Source organism: Alligator sinensis, unplaced genomic scaffold (genome assembly GCF_000455745.1).
Source record: "Alligator sinensis unplaced genomic scaffold, ASM45574v1 scaffold910_1, whole genome shotgun sequence".
Classification (NCBI taxonomy): domain Eukaryota; kingdom Metazoa; phylum Chordata; order Crocodylia; family Alligatoridae; genus Alligator; species Alligator sinensis.
This window is the reverse complement of record NW_005842748.1, coordinates 32,838-56,508: the sequence shown is the minus strand read 5'-3', so window position 1 is coordinate 56,508 and position 23,671 is coordinate 32,838. Positions and strand designations below refer to the sequence as shown.

General features: G+C 44.9%; 1 long non-coding RNA gene across 1 annotated transcript in view; it reads left to right on the top strand.

The window, feature by feature from the left end:
• Positions 1-1,448: 1,448 nt before the first annotated feature.
• Positions 1,449-23,671, top strand: part of LOC112552077 — a 40,604-nt gene continuing 18,381 nt past the window's right edge. Inside the window, exons 1-2 of the long non-coding RNA XR_003096418.1 lie at positions 1,449-4,777; positions 5,449-6,231. This is a non-coding gene — a long non-coding RNA (uncharacterized LOC112552077). The remainder of the gene's footprint in view (positions 4,778-5,448; positions 6,232-23,671) is intronic.

The following is a 23,671-nucleotide window of genomic DNA, read 5'->3' as shown; positions in this document are numbered from 1 at the left end:
AAGACATGTTATAACTTCTGGTCTCCTCACTTAAAACCAAGTGCCAAGTTTGGTGTGTGAATGATTTTTGACACTGTGAGCATTGAGTTTCTTGTAATTAAAATGGATACAACACATTTAGTCAGACACTCACTAGGAATACACTATTGAAACAAATATTTAGTGGTCATGAATTTTAAATGTCAGAGGCCTTGTATTTACTTGTAAATTGCCCCACACACACACACACGCGTGTGCACACACACACACACACACACACACACACACACACACACACCCCTACCCTTTACAGAGGCAGATCCAGAAGGGATGCAGTAATGTGACTGTTCTCTCTCTTTCTGACCACATGGCAGGAGTGGCAGCCCAGGACTTTCTCACCTTCTTCAGGACTTAAAAATCCCCCTCCCATCTATGCTCAAAGGTATGCCCTCTCCCCATACCCTTCTCTTCTCCTGTCCCTTGCCTGCCACTGCCAGTGACCCCAGTGGTCTGGGGGTAAGGGGAGCTTCTGTTCCACTCCAGTTGAGCTGTGCAGAGTCTAGGCTCAGCCTGGGACACCAATGATGACAGTGAAAGGGTGTGTTCCCTGCTCCCTGATTGCTCACCTCTTGGTATTCTCTGCCAGCCCAGGAGGAGGCATGGGGAGTGGGAACCTGCCCATTGCAATCTCAGGCTGAGCCCAGCCCCTGCACAGCCTGGCTGGAGAGGAACTTCCCTCCCCCCTGGGACAGCACAGACAGCAGGGATAGCAGGGGGAGGGGGGGGTGGGGACTGTACCTTTGAGCACACAGGTGAAGGAAGGGGGGGCAATGCTTACCTTCTTCAGGACTTAAAGTCCCTAGCTGCTGCTCGGTGGTAGCAGTCTGTCTGTCCTGGCTGGGAGGAGTGGGGAGAGGAGGCTGGGAGCAGGGGATGCAGTCATCCCTGCAGCATCACCAGTCACTGCTTCTGCACCCTCCTTTAGAAAACCCTAGATCTGCTTTTATATATAGATTGGATTCAAGTTATATATATATAAAACCATAATTCCATATAATATTTATAATCATATTTCTGAACATCTGGAAAAGAGAATACATCCAGAGATGAAACTGTGTGTGTGTGTGTGTGTGTGTGTTTCTAAACTGTTTTACCTTACACACACACACACACACACACACACACACACACACACACACACACACACACACACACACAATATACTGCTAACAGTAGGGTCCATGGAGGGGAAGTGAGGAGAGAAAATTCTTACCTTCTTCAGGACTTAAGTCCTGGGTTGCCATTCCCGCCAGGTGGTCAGAAAGGGAGGGAGCAGTCCTTCTGGATCTGCCGCTGTGTGTGTGTGTGTGTGTGTGTGTGTGCGCGCGCGCATGCATGCGCGCATGATTGTAATACATAAATGACATTTAATATATGTTTCTAAACTTTTTTTTTTCTTTTGCTAACACTTTTGACTCTGGATCTAATCTCTGTCACAGATGTTCAGAAATATGGTTATCCTTAGTAGAGATTAATCACCAGATAAAAAATACATGAAATGCACATTTTATTTAGAAACAGAACCACTTGGATTAGATTTGCTACTAGAGGATAATAGCCTAAAAGTCAAGATGCCTTAGTGATTGCAATACACAGTCCATCACCTATACACCAAAGCAAAACATCATGTAGTCGTGCTTAAGTTTCCACTTTTGGAAGTTTTCCAATTAATTGAAATCCTCCCACATTCTGGCATGACACAGATTTCATTTTAGCACATTGCAACCCAACGTTCTCACTCAGTTCTGTTTTTCAGGCTTCATACTTGATTCCAGAACTAGTCCCATGAGGAATAATCTTCTGAGGGAGTCAAAATCAGCAAGACAGATGGTAACCTCAGGTGAAGTGATCCCTGTATCAAGTTAATTAGTTTAAGGGTCAGTTACCAAGTGCTTTATCCTAATTGGGTCAAAACTCCCTGCCTGGAAGAGGATTGTAGGATTTGATCCTCAAGGCCAATTTCATCCCCAATATTCATGCTGAGCAACTGAATTCAGGTGGGCTGTGTGGGATGAACATTGCTGCTGAATTCAGCTATAAGTCAGTCTACTACTTTGGGATCCTTAATGATGGAAAGTGCTATATCTAGATATCAGTATCATAATTTTGCCCCCTTCTCCCTTTATTCCCTCCAGTTTGGGAGTGAAAATCTAGTTTAGTTTGAGGCATTTTGATTACATATCACAGCTAATTCTTTACATAAAGCAAAACTACTTTTTGCCCCCTTTCCAGTTTGCTTCTATCAGAGAAGATCTTTCCTAGCACTGGCTACACACAGGTCACTTACACAGACAGGCAGCATTGTTGGGTGACAGGACTTACCAGGATGCATCTCCTACAAGGATTAGTTAGAAGAAGGAATGACACAGAGATGCAAGAGCCTGAATGCCTTGAAAGGCTGAAAAATATTGCTAGCCCTGCCCAGCCCTGGTTTGGCTACTGCTGCTATAGAAACCATTCATCAGCTCAGCCTCTTTCCTGCAATGGAGGTGGGGCTTCTGTATCAAGAACAAACTATTGCTACATTAGACTGGCCACTAGGGGCACAGTACTCTGTCTGAAGGACTCCATGAGTTTTTGCAGGGTGTAGATGGTAGCTTTTATAGCTTGGTTGGAAATACTGTAAACAATATAAATGAATTCATAGTGAATGCAATTTTGTAGGAAAAATCATCCCTGATGAAATATCTGAACTAATTTATAAGGTTTTATTGTCTTGGGTTTGGAACACTAATAGGTCAAATTTGGTGCCCTGCTGGAATTACTCCAGGATGGCCAGCCCTGCCAAGGGGTGACACTAGAGAGTCAGTTGGGGGATCATGAGCAGGCAGGTCAGAAGACAGAGGTCTGTAAGGAACTGAGACATCAACGGTCAATGAGATAGAGCCATGGTCTGGGGCGTGGTGAGGATCAAGAACCAGGGAACCAGATTGAAGTCACTAGCCAGGGGTGCAGAACATGCAGCTAGCTGTAAGGGACCAGGACTTGGGCAATCATCAAATTGGACCAAGCACCATAGACAGACAAACATCTGTTGTGTTAAGTAGCCTGCCCGGCAGTGAACAGCTTACTTACCTGTGAGTAATTGGGACCAGCTGGAGATAGTTAGGCCCACTCCAGAAAGCTAAAGCCAGCTTGTATACCTGCTGCTCCAATTCCTGACAAACCCCCAAAATAGGGCATCTTGCCCACCTGTGTTATGCAGAAGGTCAGGCCAGAGGTGTTCATATTTGTCCTTGTGGTGCTAAATTCTATGGGTTTCTATGAAAACCAAATATGAACTTGGCTTACAATTCATGGGTTTTTTATGTTGCTTTTTATTTACACCCTTGTTTTTGAACCTGGAGGGTTCTTGAGTTGTAGTTTTTCCTGAAACCACGAGACCCTTTTAGAACATCTTTTAAAGAAAAGCCAAGATTTTTGCATAACTCTACAAACTAGAGCTTTATGGAAAAAACCACCAACCACTGTGAGATTTGTGATAATATCTCGGGAAGTTGATACTATCATGTCTGTTTCTCTCTCCTGTTCTTTTTCTAGACAGGTGGTGGCTCTGCCTATTCTAAAAGCTGCCTGTCACTTCCCATTATAAGACCCCATTTTCAGCTGTTAATAAGTTTTCCAAATTCAACTAAAATGTCTCATGCTCAGTTTCTGTCATGGGCTGAACTCCCTGTGAAAGTTTCTGCAAAAATGGTTAATCAATTTCTGACAGAGCCACTAAGGGAAGGTTAGATTTTGTACCACAACAGTTCTCAGCCTATGGCCTGCAAGCCCGGTCTGGCCCTCAAAATTAATGGATCCTGCCCACAGAACAAGGGATCAGTGGCAAGTAGCTTGGCCCGGTTTGTCCCCTTCCCTGCCCTGTGCTATTCCACTAATCCCCTCCGCAGCCTGAAGATAAGCTCCCTTCCTTTCTCCTTTCTGCACCTCTTTTTCTCCCCTCCCTGCCATTAGCATCCACCTCTCTGCCTCCCCCACTACCAGAGGTGAGTGATGCCCTGTGGTGCAAGCCCAATGACCACTTCTCTAAAAGATTGAGCTTCACTATTGCATAGCTCTTAGCATGTCTACATTGCCTTCCTCTTGACTCTGGGACATTGCCAACAAAGCATGCACCACCCACTCATTCCCACTCAAGCATAGCAGAGATTTAGGTATGGTAGTTAGCTTAGAGAGGCCCTGTGTGCATATCCTGTCTTGAAAGAATCTGAGTGGTACTGGTGGGGGGTGGTTTTCAGGTCCACTTGCAGCTGTTTTATTCTGCCTATTGGCTGATATTTTCTGTGTACAAGCAAGAGGAAGTGGGTTAGCTTTATGTGGTCAGCAGGGTTAGGAGGGAAGCCATATGGGGTTCCTTGGATCAAGGGTATATGTTTGGCTGCTCCTTTGAGAAAAACATCAAAATTTGTCCAATTTATTATCAACTGAAAAATGCTATGGCGCTTATTCAACTTTTACCTGCACTGAGCATGTTCTATCTTTGGGCTGGGGAAGCTAAGTAATGATTTGCCTACAACTTCTGCAGTCAGCTGCTTTGGTATTAGAGGCAAGAACTGTAGATGGGAAGGTAGATCATATGAGAGCAGGCAGGGATGGTCTCTCCTCTCTGTTCTCAGTGCTCCCCCTACTGGTGATCACACACCATGAAGGAACATACTCCTTGGCTCAACTGAAAAAGGAACAGGAAGTGGACTAGAGGGGAGCAAGAAGTGGAGACTGGAGCAAGCAGCTTGAGGTAGGGATAGGGACTGCACATGCAAGGAGATGGGAGTTTGATGGTTATGATGAAAACTGGAAGTCGTTGGTGAAGGCCGAGAGTCATTTGGGAAGGGGAAAATCAGAGTAAGACAAGGAGCCAGTGGGTGTGGGTGGGGAAAAGACAGATAGGACAAGGAGTTGCAGGTTGAAGATGCAATTAAAAATGACTTGACAAAGAAACTGGGATAGGAGGCATGGGGAAAAGATAGGTGAGATGGGGAACCAGTAGAGGTGTAGCCAGGAAGATCTGTGCCTGGAGGACCCATGCAATGCATGGGGAAGTGCCAGCTGCTGTGGTGCTGATCTCAGTGGTGTGATCAGCTGCCACTGCAATCATGACTATTTTTGTGCCTCCCTGTAAAGGCAGCACCTGGGGCTGCTGCCCTGGTTGCGCATCACTTGGTAATGCTACTGGGAATCGGGATGGGGTGCGTTTCATGCCCAGAATTCTGTGTAATAATAAAAGGGCTCCATTTGGACTGCAGCAGCTTGGATCTGTATTTTAAGTGTACTGTATTCAGTGCTGCTGCTTACCCCTGCCCCCCTCTCCCCCCCAGCTGAATATCCCTCATGCTATCTATGTAGACGGGGAGGCTCTAGAGTATGTGGAGCATGTTCCGTATCTCAGCAGCCCCCCTCTCTCAACAGGCTACCATTGATGAAGAAATTCAGCAGTGGGTCAACTACACCAGTGCCACCTTCTTCAAGCTGTGACAACGTGTCTTTGAAAATAAAGATCTTTGGAAGTCGATGAAGGTCCTGGTTTATAAGCCTGTTGTTCTGACCACCATCCTCTACTGAAATGAAGCCTGGACCATCTACCAATGCCACATTAAGACCCTGGGGAGCTTTCACCAGCGGTACTTGCATCAAATCCTGGGGATCAAATGGGAGGACCGCCGGACCAGTGCATGCATCTTCCATGGGGCTGCATCCACCAGCTTCAAAGCCTTGCTCTTGAGAAAACAACTCCGATGGTCAGGCCACTGCATCCGGATGTCTGAAAACCACCTCCTCACCAGATTCTCTTCTCCCAGCTCTCTTTTGGCCAACATGCAAAGGGTGGTCAAAGGAAACGGTATAAAGACACGCTCAAGGTCGCCCTCAAGCATGGAGGCATCGACACCAATGGCTGTGAGGAGCAAGCTGCTGACTGTTTGGCGTGGTGCCAGCTGGTCCACCAAGGTGCACACCACTTTGAGGCCCAATGACTCGATACTGAGGTGGAATGATGGTGGCAGAAGAAGGAGAAGGAGACCAACCCAGGGTTGCAAATCCCACTCCTCTGTTCAACAACATGCCCCCATTGCCAAAGAACGTGTGCATCCAGCATTGAGCTCCTTAGTCACCTGAGGACCCATCAGACCTGATGGACGCCATCCTTGATTTCGAAGAACCATTGACAAGGACAGCCAGGAGGCTCAGAAAGAGGTATTGCAAAATTACTCAAAAATGTGGAGCTTCATGGAAGCTTCCTGGTGTCACCCTTTAAATCGTCCTCACTGTAACTCCTGGGACTGGGTCATGAAGCTCAGAGCAGGAGGGTGTAATTAACAGAAAAAGAAAACGAACAGAATGAGAAACAAGAGGGGAAGAAACTAGGTCTGGCTATATAGGAGAACTGGAACTCAAAGGAAGATCCAGGGCTGGACTAGGGCAGGCTGAGCTAGAAAGGTTCAGGCCTGAGAGGCACAGAGGTAGAGGATCTGTAACCAGTAAAGCAAATCACCCTCCAGAGCCTAAAGGAGAAGCTAAAATCCCTGAGACTTAACATTTTTCTGTGGTCAGCAAACATATGTTCAAAGCTATATGAAAACATGCTTGGGCATGATGGGAGAAAATATAAATAATAATATACAAAGTGGCACCGTTTCCAGTTATTTGAACCCACTTTACAGTCAGCAGTTTGGAAAAATAAAACAAGTTCTCATTCAGCTGAGCATATATTTGCATTTTATCAAACTGAAACATAAACAAGCTTTTTCTTAATCCATCTTGCTTTATGGAGCCCTCCCTTTAAAGCAGGGGCAGGCAATTATTTCAGGTGGAGGGCCACTTACTGAGTTTTGGCAAGCCATCAATGACATTTAAATGCTGCATGACAGGCAGCCAAGTGCAGATATATATTAATTTTCTACATTTTTAGGGGCCCCGTGGGCTGGATAGAATGACCTGGTGGGCCGCATCCGGCCCACGGGCCGCATTTTGCCTACCCCTGCTTTAAAGTTTATCTACATAGAGGATGACAACTCGATTGGCTCAAATGGCAGAGGTCTGTGCTGTGAAGCAAAAAGGTTTCAGCCCTTTAGATGATCCAGGTGGTTGTCAACATTATCTTACACAATGGATGATCCTCAGCTTGTTTTTAATAAAATTACATTACGAACATTATGGTAAAAAACACCATTAAGGTTGCAATGACAAGCACTCAGCATTTACAAAGGCCTATGCAACATTAGTTGACTTGTCTTCTGCATATGCATTCTGGTATAATCTTGAATTAAATGGTCACACACTTTTCCCCCTTAGGACCTGTTCTTTAGTCATTGTGTAGGGTGCATGTTGCTCTGCCAGCAGCGATTTAGCCAAGTGCTCTTGGCTGATGTCTATTTGACAGGAGAGTAGACAGCAGGCTGGGTGTTCCACTAGCCATCCCTGCACCTAGGAGAGGGCTTGGCTTGGGGTGGAACTGCTTGTGCAGCTGTCCTCCTGGGAGAGATGTTTCTGAGTTCCTTTTCTCCTCCTGTGAAGAAGCCCACAGGCAAGGTGAGGGATGCATTATGGGGCAAGGGCTGCAACTGTGCTATGAGTTTTCTGAGAGAGAAAATGAGCTACAGAGTAAATTGAGAGGGACAGGATTTTTATGGAGCCTGAAGAAGGCAGTAATTTGGCAGAGGTTAAAGAGTGGCTATCTGGGGAGAGGAATGGATGTCTAGTGCATTACTGTGTGCTGGTGGACAAAGGTACAATTGAGTGGGGTAACTGTGCAAGCAGAGGGGTAATTGTACTTCAGGTCTGGAGAGCTAAGGGTAGGTTGAGTGGAGGCAGAGACTTGGATTTAGCTTTTGTGGAAGGAAGGAGGAGCTAGGGAGCTGGGTCTAGGGCTGCTATTCCTAGAAGGTGTTTAGAATGGGATACAACCAACCTTATAAAAAAAAAAATACTCCCAACACAACGGCCACACTTTTCTAAAGAGCACTTTCCTGTTTTCTGTGTCTGGGGGAAATGTAACAGCAAGAGAAGCCTCAAGGTTTTCATGCATGGGTTCTGGAAAGCTTTTATTATGAAACAAAAGTTGCTTCAGATACTGGCCCCCATGGCTAGGGACAGACATTCATAAAGCAGCAAGTGGTGAGAGGGGGAGGGAGGGAGGCACGAGGAAGCCAGCAGCAGACCCTGCACTGTCCACAAATCTGTGCCGGAGGAGCTCTGGCCAGGGAGCAGAGGGGAGGGGCCAGCTCTGCTGTGGAGCAGAGCCCCGCCCAGCCCAGAGAGCATGCTGGGATGCTGGTGGTATCTGGTTTAGCTTAAATCAGCAAGGGGTCTGGGACAGACATTGCATAAACCGGTTTGAGCCAAATCAGTTAAGTCTGATACTACATTCAACCAGGTTTATCTCAAACCAGTTTGAGCCATTCTCAAACTGGTTTATGTGCACTGAACATCTGTTCTGTTACAGATTTAAACCAATTTCTGATCACTTAAACCAGTTTATATGTAATGTCTGTCCCTAGCCTATGGGTGCATCTACACAACATAATAGCATAATTCCCTGCCATGTGGAGATACTGGATCAAGCTACTTGTGCTTACTTTTAAAATTATTTTTCTCTTTTTTGTTGCTACATGGAAGATCCCCAGCAATAACTAGGGAAGATGACTGACAAAGCAAACTGACAAAAGGGAGCATTAACATCTGCTTTGATGTTTTCAGTTTGTGGCCATTACAACAGCAGTGGGCAAACAGGTTTGAACAGAAGTGTGCTCTTGTTATTGGACTATGACAGTTTAATTGGTTTTGATTTTCACCTGAGAGTTGATTTAAAAATTCTAGGAGAGTGGCCATCAGGCTATGATGATTTTTGTTTATTTTTTTGTTAGTCCTAAAATCATGGGTATAAAGAACTTCAGAAATTGAGACAAGAGTATTGATAGTCTAAGAGCTGATAGGAGAGCTTGCTGGTGTTCCCTATTTTTCTTGCTTTCTCATAGCACACTCTGCTTACAGTTGCTTCTCTATTTATAAGCTAGATTAAAAGGTCACATTTCAAAACTTTATACATCATAAAAAAGAAAAAAAGGGCAGTCTTCTTTTCCTCTTTGAGACTATAATACTAATATTACTACTGTAATGTAGACTATATTATTATATAGTATACTATTGTTATATTATATATTTTATTATATTATTTTCTATATACAAATATTATTACTGTAACAATATAATAACAAGCATTATTATACCTCAAAGCACTTTTCAAAGGAAGTCCAGTGTTGCTGTCGCCATTTTACAGAGGGGGAAACTGAGGCACAGGGAGAAATTGTTTGCCCAAACCCACAGCAGAGCTTCAGTAGAACCCAGCAGGATGGAAAGAAATGTGGTGTTTCATTCCCAAGTGCTACAGAATTTGTGGTGTCATGGCTCTGTTCCATCCAAGCCTTTCAAAGCAATAACTATGGCCTTGAATGTGTGTAGATAAATCCCTATTAAAACCTAGGAGCTGTCAATGTATGCAGAGGCCCTTCTTTGTCTGTGTGGCCTTTTTATCAGGACTTAATAACAAATCAGCAGAACTGAATCAAAGGTTCAATAAAACCAAGTATATTTACATGTTTTTCTTTTGCTGAAATATTTGAATAAAAAGTGAAGTCAGTAAAAAGTGTGAAAAGTGGCCTGGAAAGCAATGTCATCAATTTAGTAATTTACCTGTAGGACAGAAATAGCAGGTCAGTATCAGTACAAGTTCTGTCCATGCTACCTTGTACCTGCCGTGTTTGTTACCCCTGAGCCATGGGTGAAAGGATTATTTTGTTTCCCACTCTTGCAGTTCTTGACTTTTTTCCTGAAGCTTTTGGAAGTTTTACACAGGTTTCTATGTGCTAATTTATATCACATCAGCCTGCAAGCAGCTGCTAGAGCAGGGGTGGGCAAAATACGGTCCAAGGGCTGGATCCATTCTGCCAACTGGTTGGATCCAGTCCTTGGCTGCTCCTGTGGTGCTCCACATGGGGTTGAGTCCCACCCGCTCCTGCTGGGGCTGCCCCCGCTGGGCTCCTGCCAGCCCTGCCCCTCCCCCCCGCAGCTTCTCACAGGGCTGTTTCTAGCATGGTTGCAGCTGGCTGGATGCCCTTCTGCTCCCCTCACTTCAAGTGGGAGCTGCCAGGCTGAAGCTGCCTCCACACTCACCTGCCCAGAGTAGCACAGCAGGGGCAGAAGCAGGAGGAGGAGCAGCCGCTGGAGGCAAGGGGAGCAAAACAGCACCCGTCCAGCTGTACTCGCACTGGGAACAGTCCCACTGGAAATTGTGCGCTGGTCAGGGCTGGGGCCAACAGGTCTGTTTTGCTCCCCTTGCCTCCAGCTGCTGCTTCTGCTCCTGCCCCTACTGTGCTACTCCATGCCCCACATGCTACTGGGTGGACAGGTGGGGAAGCTTCAGCTAGGTGGCTCCTGCCCAGCACATAGAGCTCCGGCTCCAGCTCCTGGCTGCCTTCCACCTGCCCACAGGTGGCTGCTCATCAATACTCTCTATGTGGGTCTCGGGCCCAAATAATTGCCCACTCCTGCAATGTTCCCTCTAAGGAGTAGCGGTCCATGTGTGCACCACTTCATGTGAGCATGCTGCTTCAGTCCATGAGTGCGCCACTTCGGTCCCACCTCCCCCTTTCAGTGTGGTGTGGGACACTTACCAAAGGTAAGTTCCTCACTCTTCACCCGGGGCAGGCAGCAGGGCCTTGGGGGCTGGGGGCCTGGAGCCTGCCGGCCCCAAGTGAGGCTCCGCTGGGTGCTGGAGGCTGGCGCAGGCCCCAGGAAACTGCTCTGCTCCTCTGCATCGCCTTGGGGAGTGAGGAGGCATGTGGCATCAGGGCCGGGGAGTAGAGTACTTCCTGCGGCCCGCAGAGCAGTTCCCTGGGGCCAGCAGAGCCCATGCCAGCCCCCATCCCTGCCTTGCCTCACTTCAGGGAGAAGCCACTGCCTGCCCCGAGTGAGGCTCCTCCGGCTCCGGGGAACTGCTCCGCAGGCTCCGGGAAAAGCTACGCTCCCCTGCCCTGACTCCACATGCCTCCTCACTCCCCTAGGTGATGTGGGGGGGGGGGAGCGGAGCAGTTCCCCAGTGCCGGCAGAGGCCACGCCAGCCCCCCACCTCTGCCTCGCCTAGGGGAGGAGTTTACCTTTACTAAGTGTCCCACGCTGCAGCCCAGCTCTATTCCTGGCAGGTGCATGGCCTGAAAAAGTTTGTATTTGGCCAAACTTTTACTCGTGTGTGGCCGCGTACGTGCGCACCTTAGAAGGAACCTTGCATCCCTGTGCTAGAGCATGGTAATGTCTTTCAGGTTACTGACAGATGTTGAAAAGAAGTCGTGATGGAATCTAATGTGCAATCCTAACAATTGTGCCTCCTGCCATGCCACATGTGTATGGCAATAGGCATGATTGTGGGATCGAGCATCAGATCGCATCATGTCATATTGCTAGTACAGGAGGAGGCCAGGATCATCATCCCAAGCTCCCCCTAAACCACCATTCTTTGCTCCTGTGGCTGGGAGCCCCATCAGTGATCGGTGTTCCCAGGTACAGGAGAGCACCCTGTGCTCCCATGGCTGGGAGCTCCATCAGCTGCTTGGGACTCTCAGCTGAGGGAGTTCACTGTGGCACTCCCAGTCAGCTGACCAGCGCTCCCAGCCTTCAGAGCGTACTGGGAGCACTGGCCAGTGGTTCAATTATAGGCATTAACCACTTAATCACTTCTCAAGTGTACTGTGTGTTGGGGACTCCAGTTACTATTGACCTGAGCCAAATTTGAACCAGCAACATTGGGTGCCTGTATACAAGTGCAGAGGCTGCTACTGCACATTGGAGCAGACTCGATTAATTGAGTCTGCTGGACTGTGGTAATTATTGCACGCCAGCCAGCCTCCATGTCTCATGTATCAGCCTCCCCACACTTCACAATGGTGGCAGGGGTGCTTAAACTAAAGCTTGTTGAACAAGCTTTAGTTCAAGTGCCCCTGCTGCCATTTTGAAGTGTGAGGATACTGATGCACAAGATGCTGTAGTGCTTTAATTAGAGTGGCTCTCAGAGCCACTGTAATTAAAGTTCTGCCCTCCCCCTTCCCACTCCCAGAGAATGTGTAAAAGTGCGTCTAGTGCCTGGAATTTTACTTTGTCCTACATTTATCAATTTCTTTGGGCAACCAGCTTCTACTATGTAACTGTGATGCTCAGAGTGATGGTGCTTTAAAAAAACCTTAATTCTCTTGATCAAGGGTTCCCAAATTGATATGCTTACCCCTGGGCATGCAAGACATCTCTGGGGGGTACGCAGGAGAAATTGTAATGGTGGATTTAATTTTCATTATAATAATAAATGGCATTTAAGGAGGTAAAATATGAAATGTATGCTGGCAGCTGGTTAATCTGGAAGGGGGTACACAGTAAGAAAAAGTTTGGAAAGTCTGCTCTAGGTCAAAAGCCTTGTGAAATTTTTCAAAAACAGTATTTCCAATTGGTCTTTAAAATTAAGTCTTTTCCTTTTAGGGATATGCCTTTCAGATACATTTTAGAACTTTGAGATTTTAGTGCAACACCTAGAGATATCAACAATTTTAAAACAACAGCGTAAATGAGCTACTGACTGCAAAGAATAAATCCATTCTAAATGTTCCTTAGTGTTACATGCAGTCCCCCTTTGTCTATGTTTCCATTTACCACAGTCAATTCATCTTTGAAAATGTGTTTCACTAGAAAAGTAGACAATTTGGCTTTGTCATTCCAGAAGTAGAGATGGGGGCTGGGAAGATCAGAGGAAAGCGAGGTCTAGTTTAACACTGTGTCCTTTTATGAAACAATCTAAATAGAGATTCTGAAAGAATCTTCTTCCTACTTCATCCTGGCCTATCATGTGGGATAAGACTGAAAGCTGTTATTGACAGATTCACAGGGTTAAGGTTGGGGTTAGGGCTAGGTCACATTTGCTCGGGCAGTAACAAGATTTGATAAGAAGGTTGTCAGCTATCCAATAGTTCCAAGCACCTTCTGTAAGTCTGATTGAAAGGACAGTGGGTTTAGAAATAACAAGGTAAATTTTACCATGGTAATAGAATACAGCAAAACGGTATGGATTGGTTGATCTTAAAAAAAAGAAAAATATTTTTTTTGGTGTATCCAGTGCATTCCTTCCTCCACTGAAAAGGATGCAGTTTTGTGGGGAAAGGTGTTTAACACAAATTGAATTGAATTGATTTTTTTTTTCACAGTGAATAAACACCTCAGTAACAGTTTGTATGTTCCTGTATATATTTAAAACAGTGTAAATGACTTATACCCATTTGTTCCATTGACTTTCATTGGATTAAGTATCTCATTGTTTTGAAGCCTTACCAGTGCATTGATGTCATCCCTCATTCCACAAGACACTTCTTCTGTAGAAGAGCAGAAGCGACATGTGGCTGCTCCTTTAAAACCAGGCTGGACGCGTGTTTACTGCATAATTAATAGTTGTATTTTAATTTCAGAATTCAATAAGTAGTGAAGGAACAGTGGTAATGTGCATATGATACAGGGAGCTGCTTCGTGCCTACATTTTACAGTTATATATTATAATTAATGTTTAGTAGTAAAGAGATCATTTCGATGTTTATAAGCTGTGCCTATGTGCACCGACTTCACGGTCAAACAAAAGTGCCTAAGGGAATGAGGTGTCCAGCTTTCAATGGAATTTGATGCCTAACTACTAATCATCTTAGGCTCTTTAGAAAATTGTTACTTCTCTTGAATTGTCTAAGAGCTATAGGAGTCCATGGTAGATTTGGATCAGAACTAGTGTTTGTTGGCTTGCTGATCTTGGTGCTTGCTGTATAGCTAGGTGCAGTTCCAGTCCCTGGCCCAAGTGTATTTGCTGTACCAGACTTCCTGTGACAAGGCTTATAAACATCAGAGCCTGCTGACCCTCTTGGACCTGAAACCTTGGAACTAAAACTTTTCCCTTTAGTCTCATTGAAAACCATGTATGAATGCCAAGAACCATATTTCTTCTCCTTGTGTTCCGCTGAAGGACTTGCCACAACTAGCATTTCATGTGGAAGGAACTTAGGCATTAGTTCAATCATTCTGCTTCTTCCGATTCTATAACTTCCCATTTTCAGGTGCTTGTTATGTCTTCTTTCCTTTCAGCCATATAGTGATTCCTTTGAGCAACATGCCTCTTTGACACCACTTGTCTCTGCAGCTACCCATCAGTTGTGGTTGCCCAAGTTGTGCTAAACAGATTATTTAAAGATCATAGATTTCATAGATGTTAGGGCTGGTAGGGACCTCGTGAGATCATCAGGTCCAGCCCCCTGCACAAGGGCAGGAAGTCAGCTGAGGTCAGATTACCCCAGCAAGGTAAGCATCCAGGCATTTTTTGAACGTATCAGTCTTCCTTATTAAAGATCAGTCTCTTGCCTCCTACTGGGATGGTAGATTAAAGGAGCTGTTTTGTATAAAACATTATTTACATGGTTAAGTGGAAAAAGAGAGATGAATGTGTTATAGAGAAGAATTTTTCTTATGTAAAGAATGCAGCTGTGTTGGTTGAGGGATATCCAGGATGGTTGAGGGAAGAAAGAAAGCTTGGGGAGCAGTCCAGGAATGTGCTTGCTTGTCTGTATTTTATGCTGCTACTTTAACTCTTTTACCTTTTTAAAAACTATATCTTTTGGTAGAATTACTGCAGCTAAAATCTTGCTCTCCAGTTCTCTCTGGTTATGTTCACTCCCTATTCTGTTTCCTTCACTGTTTCCACTCCCTTTCCATGGTAGGTGCAAACTTCTGACCTTCCATTTCAAGGCTCTGCACAAAATCTCTCCCACTGTTGTCATTTCTTCCAGTTCCTCTTCTCACTCCCTTGCCTGTGTCCAAAATGATCACTTTCTTCCTCCCCTATGGTAGGCTTTCTCCCAGTCAGCCATGTGGTAGGAATCATCTGCTCTTGTGCATCATATTAACTATAGCTACTTTTTCAAATACTTCCTTAAAACTCCTCTGAAGCCTTTCCATAAGACCCGATACTATTACATTAAAGGGAAAGAAATCATTGCTAACCTGAGACTGGGTCTTCCTCAAGTCATCCAGCATGCCTGTCTTATGTGCTTGAACGGCATTGACTATCTTCTTTGTCTCTTATTTTTCCAGTGATTTCCCCCTTGCTTTTCTTAACAGTTTGTATTATTCTTTCTCAAGCTCCATACTCCATTTTGCACCAGAATTAGATTCGGCTTCTCTACCTAAAACAGAAAGGAGTCAGCTGGCACAGGAAAAGGAATCTTGCAGCAGCAGCCACAGAGGTCATGTGATCGTAAGTGCATGATGACATGAGGGCCCCCAAAACACAGAGCCTTTCAGAGTCCAGGGTCAGAGGAGGTCCCCACCAACTGCCCCTGCCCAGAGACAGGCCTGTGGGGCATTGCACGAATGTATAAGCTTCCTGCATTCAGATGGCATCAAACAATTGTCAAGTATTGAATAGAGAGGTAACATGAGCATACGTGGTATGATACATAATTGTATTTATGCTGACACAATCAGATACCTCTCTCCAAATTCTACTAATCAGTTTGGTGGCTTCTTGACCTATTCCTCTGTTGTTTTTCTTTTACTAACCAGACAGAAAACCTCCTGTGTAGACTTGATTTTTCAAATCAAATGATGTTTTAACAGGGACGTATCAGAGTTTCCTGGAGAAGTCAATCTGTGTCAGGTGTCAGTAAGTCTGATTTTAAATGAGAAAACAAACAAAGTGGCATAAAAAGTCAGTGCTTGGAGTGCTGTGGCACTTGCAGCACTATAAGTGCACATTGCTCTGGGGCTTTGAATTATTTTATTCTCTAAAATTCTACCCCTTGGTCAAAATATATTTATAAAAAGTAATTGTATGCTTTCTTAGTCACCTCTTCTGACTTCCTGTGTACCACAGGCCAGTTAGTTTCACCCAGTTACCCTATTATTAAGTGCAAAGATTTTAGCCAAACTAATACATTACAGTCCTCAGAGCTAGGGACAGAAATTACACATAAACAAGTATAAGTGACCAGAAACTGGTTCAAATCTGTAACACAACAGAAGTTCAGTGCACGTAAACTGCTTTCAACATGGCCAAAACCAGTTTAGGATAAACCTGGATGGATGTAGTATCAGACTTAATGAATTTAGATTAAATCCATTTATTGAACTTCTGTCCCAGATTCCTTCCAGATTCAAGTTAACTCACACTCCCCCAGCATCCCAGGATGCTTTGCACCTCCCCTGCAACCTCCCCCTCACAGGATAGGTAGGCTAGCCTTGGCCCAAGCTGTCTGCTCCAGACCAGTAGGGAGGTGTGCTCAAGTGCCCCCCCACCGGCTTCTGGCCTGGGCCACTGCAGGCATGTGTCTGCATTTCCAAAATCAAAAGTTGGTGTCTGTTCACTTGCTTATCGCCTCAATCTACATGGCTTAGACTAACTTGTGAAGATTGAATTAATTCAGCCTTGGGCTTTTTGACTATCTATACTTAGCCCAGGAGACCACACTATTATGTGCCATATTCAGGGAAAAGGAGAAGCTAAGAAATGTGGCCCAGCAGAAACAGGGAGTTGATTAGAGGACATATGTCCAGCTGATGTCACCAGGTAAATTTTTCCCAGTGCTTCAGAAAAAAAGGTGACACCCCACCATACCTTCCAAAAGACGCTGCAGGTTTGAACAAAGGAAACCTCCTTTTCAACCCCAATTCTAGTGATCAGTCTCATCTTGCATACGTGATCAGGACACACCCACTGGGCATGCAAAACTGTTCTTTTAGCTCTTGAAACAAGACAGTGGGGCACAGAGCCCCAGCCCACAGTGAGCAGCCCACCTCTGCCCCACAGGGGGCACGTGCCCCCTTGGCTCCCCCAGGGGTGTTCGCTGCTGCAGGGAGCTGCCCACTCACCCTCCGCTTCTCTGAATGACCCCAGCACGTGGCCCTATTCACCCCTGTCCCTGCTTCTGCCCCATTCCTTCCCTCATCACAGGGGCCTCAGTCTCCCCCACCCCTTCTCTCTTTCCCACCCCTTTCCCTCCACTTACCAGCTGGGAAAATCCGGAGATCTGAGGGTTGGATCTGGAGTTCGCAAGTTGGAGTTATTTTGACTTAGAAATTCCGAGTCTCGTGATGGTTTCATGACTGTTGGCATTACTATGTTGAGGGCTACACAAGCAAACCTCTATTCCTTAATGTCCATAAAGAGTATATCCTTGATCCTGATTTCAAGGGGACTCACAGATTCCTAGGTCAGAATGGGCCAACACAACCATTCAGCCTCATGCTCTTTCCCACAGGGCGTCAAATTTCTCCCAGAAGTTGGTTTATTTTTAAAAAATAATATCCAGTTATGTCTTAAAGACTCCAAACAATGAGTCTATCATGTCCCACTGTGTAAGCTGCTCCAGTGTTTAATTACCCTGAAGTCAGGCAGCTGTCTTATTTCAGGTTTGAATTTTCAGCATCCAGCCATTGGATGGCCAGAAAAGCTGATAAGCACTAGGGGTGTGCGAAATGGGCTCTATTCGATTAGGATTTGGATTCAGCTCAAATCAGGGACAGTGATTCGATTAATTGATTCGGATCATTGTCCCTGATTCAATTCGGCCATATCTGAATCTGAAGATTCAATGCTGATTCGGAGAGTCAGTGATTTGGACATAGATGCAGCTTTAAAAGTTTTTTCTACATACCTCAAGGTACCAGCATGGCTTGTGCTCACTGTGTTGCTGGGGTGCATGGAGAGTCCCACACAGTATACGCTCCGTGGGGGCCCCTCCACGTGCTCAGTGGCGAACCTGGGGGTGACTGGAAGTGCTTCTGGTCCACTTCCAGGATGTGCTGCCAAGCATGCTGGGGAGCCCCCCATGCTTCTGTGGGATGCTCCATGCGCCCCAGCATCACAGCATTCACGAGCCCCTGCTTCCTAGAGGTATGTAGAAAAACCATTTAAAGCTGTCTCTATGTCTGAATCTCTGAATCTTTCCAATCTCTCTGAATCAATTCAGAGGGTTCCGATTTGATTTGGAGAGATTAAAGGGTCTTCTGATTCGATTTGGATTCAGAGACTCGGCCACCAAATCGGACCAAATCTCCACCGAATCGAAACAGGGACCCAAGCTTCGCACAGTCCTAAGAATCACTCCCTCGCCTCCTCCCCAACAACCCAAGCTCTTTTTCCTATATAAATACTCAGTGATCAAGTCAGCCTTCTCTTTGATAAGATGAATGATTTAATCTCTTCAAACTTAGTATTCCAGTGCTTGTTTTCCAGGAGCTGGAGCATTTCATAGACTTTAAACTCAAGCCTTCCATATACATTTACAAAAAAACTAATAAAAACAGACCTGCTAACAGACATAGAATGCTAATGTTAACAGGCCAACAAATAGTTGGAAACAGAGGGGAGGTTGTATACTATTACAGGGAAGAGGTATCATTTCAGCCAAGGGCTTTTACTCTCTCACTATGGCAACAGCAAGAAGTAGTGGCCATGATCCTGAGCTGCAGATGAGGTGTGCTCAGTACAAATCAGACAATCAGTAGCTCCATCCCAGGTCTGTGCTGGTCGTACAACTCCACTTTGCCCTGTCCACAGAAGAGAGGTGATCCTATAACAGCTCTCAGTAACACAGATTGGCTCTTTAGCTCAAGCCGCAGGGGTTTGTATTCTGGAAGTCCTCAGTCCTACCTGAGGCATAGCCCGGATACAAGTCAGAAGAGTCCCCCATGGCTGTTCTAGCAGTTGAGGTTTGATGGAACAAAGAGACACATTTATACAGTGGGAGGCAGCACTATGCTGAGATACCCGTGCTGGCCCTGTGGACACTAGCTCTGGAATCAAATGCACGTCCACCTCCAGAGCCACAGAACATTGCTGCATCACGCTGGGGTTGTCCCTGCACAGACGTATCCAGGCACTCCACAGCCAGGCCCGCTCTCCTAGTGTCCTGGAGGCACTGAAGCTGATACATCAGCTCTGTGCTATTGAAGGGTCCTAGTACACAACAGAATCATCTAGTACTTGAATGCATTTGAGCAGTTTTGGACTTAAGAGTAAGCCAACAGCAGAGTCACTCTGGAAGAGAAAAAAGCTCTTAGGTAAGTTACAGGACATATTACATTTCAGCATTTCTTCTTTTGAGTTCAAACAGGTGGCCACAGCCTAAGCCCACAGTTTGTGCCACAGGAGAAGGGAAACTTTGGGAGCTACTAAACTCTTACTTTTTCCCAGACCAAAGATTAAAAGCAAAGTAATTATAAAGAAAATGTAGCATTGTTTTCTCACGCTCACAGTCTTATGTTTCACCCAGAAGGATCTCAAAAGGTTTCACAAACTATATATGGGAATCACTTCATCCTTACCTCTGGGGTAAAATACAAACCAAGTTTACCACATAGCAACGCTATACACAATACTTTACAACAGGAAACTAATAGAATATTGCATGGAGCTAAAGGTGCAGAGGGATACAGACAGGGAGAATGTAATTATCCAAACTGGAACTTGGCAGAAAATTGGACTCCATTTGCTCTCCCCTTCTCTAGCTAAAAGTTTCTCAGGAATGAGATGGTACGTTTGGGACGTTCTACAACAATCACAGAATCCAAAGGAGATAGACCAGGTGGTATTTCACCCTTGAGCAAGCTAGCAACTAAAATAATTGTTGCTGATCATCTGATCAGTACAAACACAGCATCAGTGTGTAGATTTTGTGGGTGTGATGATGCGTGCACTGCAGAAGAAATTCTGAGCCCACGAAACACTGTATGTTGCCATAGCTGTTGATCCAGACAGACGGAAAGAATTAAGGGATTCTCATTGCAGGGGTCACAACTGCAGGTGTCATTGGGAAATTCAGCACAGCTGTCTCGAGACACAGACAAAGACCGTAAAACAGAGAAGAGTAGTCAATCCCCCTGAGGTACACTCAGGGGCTGGGTAACCTGAATAGGAATTTAGGCTAGGAACAACTTGGGACAGAAAAAGAGAATATGCCATTTGTATGGTGACAGATATAATACTGCAGCTTTTTGCTTAAGTTTTACAGTGAAATTTCCCTTCTCTCTTTTATCTCTCTGATCTATTTAAAATCAGACTCCTCACAATTTTCAAATGACACATCTGCAAACTTCTCCCTTCTTTTATGACATTTCAGTTTCATTAATGTGATCATATATCTAGTTTTGTCCTCACTTTGCTTACTTTCTCAAACGTTTCTTTTCTTTTGTAGTATGTGCTTGCAATGCCATGCAGAGCACCACATGCTTCTCTTCTTCTGCTGCAGATGGAAAGAAATTAGCTGCCAGAGGTACATTTTAATGTGCGTGTAATCAAGTTAAATTACATTTTCCCCCATGGAAATTATTGTGGCAAAAATTAATCTGACTAATTACAGCTCTTTTGGAAAACTTTCCTTAAATCTTTAGCCAAGATTTTCAGATAAAGGAGCCCAAACTTAAGCCCCCAAATCTATATGAAAGCTCTTAAATAACTAGCCTGACTTTGAACAGTATTTAGTCCTGCACCTGCTTAGAAATTATCAACAAAAATATTTGTGATAAAACATACCATCTTCATAAAAAAATGACTTCTTTGAAAATCGAAATGACATTTTATATTTGGTCAGATGACCGCAAATTAAAACATTTGGACTTGTTGAATCCAACTTAAATAATATACTGTACTTTCTCAAAATCAAGATGAGGGTTTTCACCCCCAATTGTAGGAGGTGTGTGAGGGAGACCATGTGCTAGTAGGGGACATGAATGAGGGAGACCGCAGTGTGTGACCTGGGGAGAAGTGTGGGGCAGACTGCATGGTCTGACCACCTCCCTGCTGCCTACCCTTCCTGCTTTGGCTCTGGCTCCAGTCCTGGCTCCAGCCCCTCTGGCCAGGCCCGGAGCTGCCACTGTTGCTTCTCCCTGGCTAGGTCAGGGCTGTAGCTAGAGCTCCCACCCAGAAAGTAAGCAACAGAGGGTTTGGGGACCAGGAGGTGGAGGGACAGATACAGGCATGGGGGGCAAGGGGCAAGAAAAGCAGGTGGCATGGGGGGCAGCCACTGGGCATGGGCAGGAGTGAGACAGGGACAGGTATGGGCAGCAGTGGGACACGGAAGTGGGGCACATGGCAGGGGGGCAGGCAGTGCGGAGGAGGGGCAGGCACCAGGGACAGACAACAGGGGAGCAGACACAGGTGGCAAGGGGTGAGAGTCTGGCCCTTTGCCCTCTACTGTTGCTTTGGGGAGGGGGGTGACCTTAGATGACCCCTCCAATAATTAGCTTCTATACGTGGAAAATAAATTTGTTATAATTTTCCATTTATAGAATTCAATTATGGGGAGTCATCTTAAATTCAGAGTCATCTTAGATTCAGATAAATACGGTGAATCAATGCAAATTTATGCTATGTGTACCTGAGCTACTTATCAGTGGGAATTGTAGTTTAGGAGCCTTAGTCTCCTTATGGGTTGGGCTTTCTGTTTCCCATAATGCAACAGTCTCTCTCCTTCAGTTGCACCAACCCAGTGCATCATAGGAGTCAGATCACCATTGTGCATTATGGAAGATGGAGCCTATTTTATAGCAGAGAATGGAGACATGAGGCACTTGCTATAAATAGTTCCCAGGAGGAAATAACTTAAAAGTCAAGTCAAGCTGAACTGAAATGTTTTGATTTGGAAATGTCAAAACCTGTCGTTTTAACATTCCTGAACTGCAACATGTTTTTAACTTTCTGTTCCAAGGAAAATTTGGTATTTTGACTTCTTCCTGATGTGGGACAAAAACAAATGTCAAAAAGTATCGGAATCCCTCATAGGACAGAGATTTTCATTTTTACTAGATCTGCTCAATACCCACAGCTCCCATTGATTTCAGCTGATCTCAGCATTTCAGTAATAATCACAATGTCCTAACCTAGTGAACATTATGATGCCAAGTTACGCTGAAACATGTATCCTTTCGAACAATACACTCTATTTACAGTCTTTTGCTAGGGGGGATGCTTCTCTTGTATACAGCTGGGCTTACAGATTTATTTTCTTAGAAGACTTTGAGACTATGCAAAGGGAAAACTTGTTGATCTGTCATTAAAACGAATGCTTTCTTAGAATAAATAGGCTATAGTCCCATTTGATGTCAATAATTATCACAGACTGAGCATATGCCATGCCAATCAGGAGTTGTAGGGGAATAGTACTAGAGAGAAGGAAAATATTACTGTATAACTGAACTAAAAGCCTACAGCAGTGGTTTTCATCCTCCTTAGTCTCAAGGCACCACACAGAAAATGCAAGCTTTTAGCTTTCACTCAGTTTTTTGACTATGGAAAAATAACAGGACAATTCTTCTGTTGCAAAGAACTCAGCAAAGCTACCATGGGTCAGAATGTTTTTGATACTATAGATTCCTATTTGAAATCTCTGGGTTTATCTTGTGAATCATGTGTAGGTGTTTGTGTACCTAACAGGGATAATATTACAGGGCATCCCATGACACCCATAAAAAGATCTTATGGCACTGCAGGGTGCCACAGGACCCCAGCTGAGAACCAGTGCAGCATTGTATCTAACGCCATATGTACTGGGTCCATATTTCATTGGCCCTGCCCAGACAAAACAGAAGTTGGTGGTCATAGTTTCTTGGCTATCTTCCTGCACGCGAGTTTTTCCAACTGTACAGTTGACAAAGCCAGCTCCTACATCACTTCCTTTGCAGCTCCCTATGCAGAAAGGGCTGTGTTCAGGGTGGAAAAGAGCATGGCTATATTCCAGCTATCCTCATTTGGTGAATTGTTTCATTGTAAGTATTGTGGGCAGCTGTCACATGTTTCATGCGGACTCATACTAACCTGAATTCTGGGCTCTGCAGAGAACTGGGAAGTCATAACCAGCTCACTCCTTGATGGCTTTTCTGGGTGCACCAGGAGTGCTCCTGAGGGCACTTTTTATAGCTTTAAAAGGATGTGTATCATGCTACAAATGTAACATCTGTCCGCAGCCTAAGTTAAAGAAAAGTATGGGTACAAGAGCAAATAACTGGTCACAAACAAATTTTAGATTGGAAGAGAGAAGCTTGGGAAAGATCTTCCAGGCAAGGATGGAGTTCAAAGGGTTAAAGAAGTAACATGATAGGGAATGGTCAGTGTTCATGGAGCAATGATCAGCTCCTGTGATATGTGGATTCAAGTATTTGCTATACTGTGATTTGGTGCCTGATAATCCTATGCTTGAAGGTCTCTTCTAGTTTCCTGTAGACTCAAGGAAAATCTTTTAAATTTTTTATGAATCTTTTTTCCCCCTTTATTTGACTGCTTTTTGTGGGTTTTGTTGCTGTTGATTTTTTGCCTTACTCCAAAGCATTGGACATTGGCTGCAGAGAGAGGTGGGAGTTTGGATGGAGTGTGCTAGTACTTCTACTGGTACTTAGAAACCTTGCAGGTGCCTGACTGTAGGGTCTTTATCGTGTCCTAAGGGTCAAACTCATCACCATATTTGGGGACAAGAAGGAATTTTCCTGCCAGGTCAGCTTGCCATGGACTGTGGGTTTTTTCCTTTCTCTTTAGTTCAATGCATAGTCCTCTTCTGAGGATCATCTGAGCATATATTAA